We start from the raw sequence: 8,336 nt of genomic DNA, 5'->3' as shown, positions 1-8,336 counted from the left end.
TTACCATCTATATTCATTTTTTTGTGGTTATTCTGGGGCTTTAAAAGAGACATTGATTACTCAGTAAATTTGTTCCTGGAATTCTTGTTACCAACGTTTATACAAAATGAAAATGAGAGGAAAGGAGAAGAAATCCTTGAATAAGTTGTGTGTTTTACTGGTCCCTCCCCAACCACCACATGATTTTGTCACCAAAACAAAATTAAACTTTGCTAATTTCATAGGAAGAAAAAAATGCACTTTATTATTTCTTTAAATTGTATGCATTTGCTTATTATTGATTTCAACGTTTTTGTCATTTGTGCTTTAAAACTTTTTCCTTTAAAGATTGTCTATGCCCTCTACCCATTTGCTTTTTGCGATGTTTATTCATTTGAATAAAGATACCATATTAATCTTTCTCTGTCTCATACACCCAAATACTCCCATCCCCTCCCTGGTTACTGATCTCATCATTTTGTTTATGGTGTGCGGAGTAGGGGGCAGAGGGCAGACGTACGGTTAGTTGCCTTTCATTTCAGTAGTCAGCTCCATCGCTCCCTGCCTGGTATATCAGCGAGTATCAGGTATAGTTTATAACCTTGAGCAGTACACGCTCCGGGAAGCACATCTTTGGAAACTTCGGTCCGCAGCGGCCGCTCGCATACGCAGCAGTCCTGCACACGGGTGGCTGCACCGCCTGCTCCCTGGGGGCTTGGGTTGCCCGAAGCGCTGCCGCCGTCCCCGCCCGCCCCGCTGCGCCCCGGGGCGCGCGCCCGTGCCCGGTCCCGGTTCGCGCCGCCGCGCCGCTCTGGAGCAGGCTGCGGTCACGCTGCGTCCGGGCGCCGCGGGGCGGGCGGCGGGGCGCTCGCAAGGTGGGCGCTGAGGGCTTCCGCGCGGGCCAGCCGGGGCCAGCGCGCTCGGCTGGGAAACTTGTGCGGCGCCGGGCCGGAGCTCCGCGCAGGGCCGGGAAATGAAAGGTAAGGAGGGGACTCCGGGGGTGCCAAGCCCGTCGCCTTCCGGAGCTGTCCGCACCCTCGCACCCCACGGCCGCTTCGGGCAACTTTGCGGGCGCGCCTTCTGCCCGGGCCCCGCCCCGGGGTGGGGGCTGCGAGGTCGCCGACCCCCGGCAGCGTCTGTGCCCCGCGGTCCAGCGTTCCTGCGCCGCCCGCGCGTCTCAAGCCAACTCGCCTCCCGGGATCCGGGCGGCGCCGCTCGCAGCTCAGCGCGCGGGCCCCTGTGGAACGCGAGTCGTCTGCCCGAGAGACTTTCGGGCAAATCTTCCCAGATCCTCTCCCACAGCTCCCACTCTTGCCCCAGGCAGCTTGGAGCCCAAAGAAACAGGCCAGGTTTGCGAGGAGCAAAGCCGGTCCAAGGGGCCCTGACGGTCTTGGTTTCACCTTGGGGAATGGGGAAGTCGCGCCACTGCCGGCAGTCCCCACCCCGATCCCTCTCTGTAAGCACAGGGCCCGACTGGGGTCAGTGTTTTCACACCGAGTTGGGGGCACGAAAAAGCTGCCTTATCAAAGGTCGCGCTGACCTGTTTTTTCTATTTGGGGATTCCCCCTGCCATAAAAAGGAAAAACAAATTTGCCAACCACCAAAGTACCTCAGCACCAAGGTCGGTTACAGTGGTATAGTTTTGAGGGTCTATTTTAGTAGAAGATTAAAGGCACAGAATCAAGATGCAGTAAGGGGGCTAGGACAAAAAATCGTTTTAGCCAGAAGACATTTGCAGAAATTGAAAAATTCTGTTTTAAAATAATAAATGGAAGGTAAAATTAGAAGCTCACTTTTGAACGTAAATCGATTTACTAAACTTCCTTCTTGACTTTTTGCTCTTAACTCTGGTAGTTAGGTATTTTGAATTTGCAAGCCTACAAACTACAATTGAATTTTATGGCAGCCTTAAAAAAATTGTTGCCTGTTCATAGTTTAGTGGTTATTTTTTCTCTCTCTTATTTTAAATTCTATGGACTATTGCATGAAAATATCCCGCTTATGAGAGAGTACAGTAACTTGGCATTGTTCTTTATGGCACTAGGAAGCCAAACAAGAACTACATGGAACAGAAAATATAAACAAAACTTGGATCTCAGTCTCCACATTTGAAAAATGAAGAGATCTGGCTGATCCTAGATCCCATATAATCTCTGAGGTTCTTTGCTGTCCTGAAAAATCTGTGTGTGTGTCCTCAGGAGTTTGGGATACAAATATTAATTGATATGTAGAGGAAGCTATTATCCTCAAAATTTTATACATTTAAATTTAGACATTTGATAATTGAGTTTCTTTAATCATATCAGTCTCTCAAAATAGCTGAATCATTGTGCACCCTGTGCTTCTAAAAGGTTATATTCTATGCTATTAAATAAAAATGTGTCATGGGCAACCAAAATCCCATACTTCTTACCACAAGACTGACTAAGACTGTTGACACACCGAGCTTAATTTTGAAACAGTTCTCCGGGAAAGATCAAGAATGTTATGACGCATTTGCTCCAATATGTGAGTATAACAACACCTAAGCAACATGGCAGGCAAGAAATTTCAAAACTGCTTTGGAAAATATCCATGATAGATCCACAAGACTGTAAATTGCAGTTGAGATCATTATTTGTTAATTATGGTCATTGGTTAACTGGGATTATAAACTATAGAGAATATGAATTTATCTACAATTAATAGAAGAGTATATTGAATCATTGATTAGATTCTCTTAAAGGAGGAGGGGAAATGTTTCTCCCTTTTATCTAAGTACTTAGGAGTCTTAAACTGAAAGTTAACAACAGGTATTTTCTAAATTAAATAAATAAATAACCAAAAGTTCTTGACTTAAATTAGCTGTAAAAATGCTGGGTCCTCCTCCAACCCAGAGAATCCAGGGACTAATTCATATAGACCTAGAGTGAGACCTTCTCATTTTGTGTTCTTTAACAATTTCAGAGTGTGTGAGTGCCAAACTTTCAGTAGCTCTCACACTCTGAAATTGGCCAGGGTGGAATAATCAAGAAGTGGGTGTAGGCTAGTATTAGAAAGAGAAGCAACTGGCTAAGCTTGAAATAGAATCTCCCTCTCTCTGAGCTTCATTTTCCACTCTGAACAATGCTGATAATAATATTTAGGTAGCAGAGTTGCTGTAACTCCCAAATGGGTCCATGTATGTAAGATCTAATGCTTGCATACACTAACTATTGGTTAGTAATTGCACAGCTAATCTTGGTTCTCCTTGTCTTCCTTGGTTCTCCCTGTCTTCTGTGGAGGGTGTCTGTTTATTTACTGAACAAATTGTAGGCTGAACACTAGGTTACAGGTTTTCCTTTTAATTTCAAAAATTCTGTGTGACATAGTCTTGATAATTGTTCAATCTGGGCAATAGGCATATGGGGATTTATCATGTACTATTGTCTCTATTTTTGTGCATGTTTAAAATTATTCATCAGAAAAAAATTTTGAGTTTGAATCTGAAAAACATCACATTATAAAAGACATTTCTAATCCAGAATTTCATTTTAAATTGTATTTTTTATTATTGAACATATAAATATGGAAAACACAAATTATATGCTGTATAGGGAGTGGGTGGGCAGAGAATGGTATTGGAGAACAATTCATGGTGGTGTTCAACTTTTTTGTGGAATTTTTCTTTATTATGAAAAGGATCTAAAGAAAATATACTGTTGATGTTTATTAATTCTGGTTGTTGGGTTCATGGATTTTTATTATTTTTTGAAATTTTTACAGTTAAAATATTTCAAATTAATATGAAATCACTTTCTTATTTTATAAAATTGTTATAAGGAATGCAAACAATGCAGATATATAGAAAGAAAAAAAATGAGAAGTATCTCACCATCCAGAAATATTCATCTTTAACAATAAGTGAAAATAATTCTGTATGTCTTTATGCATTTATACAAATAGGATATATTGCTAGATAAAAAACAGAAATGCTTTTATAAAAAATAGTATTGTTAAATTAAATAAGCAGGAGGCCATTAGCCTGAGGCTGTTTCCCTACTTTGAGTTCCTATGTAAAAAACTTACTAACTGACCTAACTTTGTGTGTAAACAAACAGAAACCTGACTTAGAGGAGTCTATTTTTTATAACACATAGTCAAGTTTTAGCCAATCACAAACAGCCAAGTGTCAGCCAATCGCAGGCAGCCAGTTCATCACACCATGTCCAAATAAGACTGATGCCTAGCTGTAGCCAATCAAGTGGTTTCTCAACTTTGTTTCTGTGATCAGCTTATAAAAGTTCATTGCTCATGCTGCTGGGTGGAGCTCTCTAAACCTCTTCTGCTTCTGAGTGCTGCCTGATTCATGAATAGTTCTTTGCTCAAATAAAATCTGTTAAATTTGATTTGTCTAAAGTTTTTCTTTCAACAGGATAATACTAGATATACTTTTTAAATAAAAATTTTATGATATATTGACAGAAGAAGAAATAGTAGTGAAAGTGAAGGAATTGTGAACTTGACATCAGTGTTTCTTTATCCTGAGAGAGAATAGGTTCTAAACATGTCTTCCAAATTAAGAGAAGAGATTCTGAATACATCTTGAGGTCAAAATTTTTTACACATATATTAGTCATAAACATATACACTCAGGGGCTCCCTGTTATAGAAGATGAAGCATTGGCACTTTTATACTATACTTCCTATAGTTTCTCTTCTACTCATATCCCAATTTTTTTGGTATATGTATGTTTTCATGCTGTATCTATAACTTTTGTACTGCATTTTGTAAACCTCATTTCAGCCATTATTTAGTCTTGGTTTTATAACTAGAATCATTGTTGATCACTAGTCCTTTTACCATGGCATCTCAAGTATCAACTTTTAAATTTTCATTTATCTTTTGATTGGCTAGATTTGTTCACATGTGTTTGGATTTTTTTTCCCCCCAAGAAGGGCTCATTTCTTGTTGTGTCTTTTTATATTTAAAAGGTCCATCTTTTATTTCTATACAGACAATCCCCAACTTACAATGGTTTGACTTATGATGTTTCAACTTTACAGTGGTGCAAAAGCAATACACATTCAGTACGCTCCTTGACTTACAATGAGTTGTGTCCAGATAAACTCACTTATTGTCACTGTAAATTGAAACTATTGAAAAATGCAAAAGTGCATTTTTGACTTATGATATTCTCAACTTACAACGGGTTTATTCAGATGTAGTCTCATTGTAAGTCAAAAAGCATCTGTACTTGAATTACCATTTGACTCATTTTAACATTTCTGGGCCACAGTTTCCTTACATAGTACAGCCCTTGCTCCATTAGCTTCTGGCATCTATCATGGCTATGGAAAAGTCTAAGATTTGCCTCAAAATTTTCTCCATGCAATTGACTTGCTTTTTCTACCTTGAGTCCTAAAGTTACTAAATGAAGTTTAGTAACTCAGCTAGGCTATATCGTGGTTAAGTTTATCAATTTTTTATGGAACTTCGTACATTCCTTCTATTGGGATAATCTATTGTTCTTAATTTCAGGAGGATTTTTTTCCATTACAAATGCTTTTCTTTTCCATTTTGTAATTCTGTACTTCAAAGACACCAATTATTCTTACACTGTCTTGTCTTTGTCCTCCATATTGATTATCTTCTGTTTTAATTTCTCCTTTGTTTTCTTCAGCATTCACTGTTACTGTCTAAATGATTAAAATGTAACTGATTCATAAATGAAAATGTAGAATGGTATAAACAGCAGAAATGAGGATATTTGGATTCTAACTTGGCCAATTCTTTTTCTTAAAGAGGTTTCCTTTCTTGAAAAACAGAAAAATAATGACCCCTCCCTCCTGCCCACTGTATTCTTATGGCTATGAAATGACATTTGTGAAGTACTTCATTCAGGTTCTGACATAGGGTTGCTACTCAACAGATGCTAGTTATTATTACTTACTATATTTTTTACTCCATTCAAGATTGGGGAGGGGTGGTGTTAAAATTCAAGTTCCAAACACATGTCACATTATAATTGTTCTGGAAGCCACAGTGCAAGAAGGATGGATAGTGCCTTTTTCCCTCTGTTATAACCACTACAAGAAAAAGAGAGAAACAAAAACACTTTTAAACATTCTGTTTGGAATTTCTGTTGTGGTATCTAAGCTTTGTTTTCTGTTCTTTGTGTTCATGTTCAAGTTTAAATGAAATTTTGGCAACTTACAGGAATCCATCAACTGGGGGACCATCTTTGATCAAGAGTTGGCCAGATAGGACCGGGAGCGGTGGCTCACACCTGTAATCCTAGCTCTCTGGGAGGCCAAGGCGGGCGGATTATTTGAGCTCAGGAGTTCGAAACCAGCCTGAGCAAGAGCGAGACCCTGTCTCTACTAAAATTAGAAAGAAATTAATTGGACAACTAAAAATATATAGAAAAAATTAGCCGGGAATGGTGGCACATGCCTGTAGTCCCAGCTACTCAGGAGGCTGAGGCAGGAGGATCGCTTGAGCCCAGGAGTTTGAGGTTGCTGTGAGCTAGGATGACGCCACGGCACTCTAGCCTGGGCAACACAGTGAGACTCTGTCTCAAAAAAAAAAAAATAAAATAAAGATTTTAATTGCACTAGGGGGGAAAGTAATTCCTGATAAAGAAATTTTGTTTAGAAAAAAGAGAAAGCTAACCATAAAAAGATGTAAATGGGGTCAACTTAGTGTAGATTCACTCCATCCAATAGGGACCTTAGCAGCTGTAAGTTCTTGAGGCTGCAGACTGACAACTTGCAGCCAGATCTGGCCTTCGAAGTTTTGCCTACTCAGCATTGTCTTTTAAGTGTTTGTAAAAATGTTATTTAGCTACCAGCATTTTAAAATCAGGAGAGTTCCCATAAAATCTCCACAACAATCAACAACACAGAAGAAGACTTCTGTGACCAAATTTGGGGTTTTTCTCCGAACACCAAGGAATGGACACCAGCTAAGTGTCCTCTAATTCAAGTCTGACACTATCTACCTAGAGATAGTGTCAGATCCCACAAGGTGAGGGCTCAGGCCCAGAAACTGCCCCCCAACCCACACCAGTTACAAGTCTGGGCCTCCAGAGTTTCTGACCAACCTGCTCCAAGTTGGGGTTCCCATGACCCCTGCCTTCTTTGGGTTCTATTTATTTGCTGGAGCAGCTCACAGAACTCAGGGAAACACTTATGTTTACTGGTTTATTATAAAGGATATTACAAAGGATATAGATGAAGAGATGCGTAGGGCGAGGCATGGGGGAAGGGGCATGGCTCCCAGGGCATGCCACGCTCCAGAAACTTCCATGTGTTCAGTTATCTGGACGCTCTCAGAACCCAGTCCTCTTGGGTTTTTATGGAGGCTTCATTACATGGGCATCATTGACAACCATGGAAAAATGTGATTGAACAAAAAGCACATGATCTAAATTCAGCGAGGCCTGCCTGTTTAGATTCTTCCTGGCCTCTCAGTGCAGCATTCCTTCCTCCAGGGTATGAGGCAAGGCCCTCTCCGGAATGAGGGTCTTTTGACCCACAATCAGATTAGAGTCCGGCCTTGGGCAGGTGAAAGGAGGACAGGAAAAGGTCAGAAAGAGAGATTCTATCTCCTGAGGCCTGCTCCTGACAGATAAAGCACCCCAAAATTATAACAAGGACTGTGGGAATTATGAGCCAGGACCCCTGGATAAAAACCTATACATACAACACCACAGCTGGTTTGGTTGTTTCAAACATCATCAGTTGTCAAATCCTGTTTGTGTAAAACAAGAATTTCCAGCAGTGATACACAAGTCAGTTGAAGAATAAGGCTACACATTGGATGGAAATTTTATTTTATTTTATTTTATTTTTTTTTGAGATAGAGGCTCATTCTGTTGCCCAGGCCAGAGTGCACTGGTGTGATCATAGCTCACTGTAGCCTCGAACTCCTGGGCTTAAATGATCTTCCTACTTTAGCCTCTTGAGTAGCTAGGACTACAGGTGCGTGACACCACATCTGGCTAATTTTCCTTATTTTTTTTGTAGAGACAGGGTCTCACTATGTTACCCAGGCTGGTCTTGAACTCCTGGCCTCAAGTGACCCTCCCACCTTGGCCTTCCAAAATGCTGGGATTGCAGGTGTGGGCCACCATGCCAGCTGAAATTTCAATTTTGAAGAAACAGTATCCATTATAAATGTATACATCCAAGGACCTACATTTCTAAGGTAGAAAAAGATGCCCTACGATTTAAGGCTGTGAAAGAGGGCAGTTTTTTATTCCTTCTTCCACCACTTCACAGTATCTTACAAACTGCAGCCCTTGCCATGCCAGTTCCCTAAGCAAGCTTCAGGTCTTTTTTAAAGTCAAGTGCTGTATTTATGTATTTTTAACCATTTAACATAAACAAAACTG

The 8,336-nt window shown here is 40.6% G+C and overlaps 1 protein-coding gene across 1 annotated transcript in view; it reads left to right on the top strand.

Annotated features, from left to right (window-relative positions):
- The first annotated feature begins 807 nt into the window (after nucleotides 1–807).
- POPDC3 (popeye domain containing 3) overlaps nucleotides 808–8,336 on the top strand; it is a 20,746-nt gene continuing 13,217 nt past the window's right edge. The window contains exon 1 of the mRNA XM_012651180.1: nucleotides 808–959. The gene's annotated coding sequence lies outside the window, so the exon portion shown is untranslated. The remainder of the gene's footprint in view (nucleotides 960–8,336) is intronic.

This window comes from Propithecus coquereli, unplaced genomic scaffold, assembly GCF_000956105.1.
Source record: "Propithecus coquereli isolate 6110/MARCELLA unplaced genomic scaffold, Pcoq_1.0 Scaffold35, whole genome shotgun sequence".
NCBI lineage: Eukaryota > Metazoa > Chordata > Mammalia > Primates > Indriidae > Propithecus > Propithecus coquereli.
The sequence above is the reverse complement of the archived record's forward strand: the minus strand, read 5'-3'. Positions and strand labels throughout refer to the sequence as shown.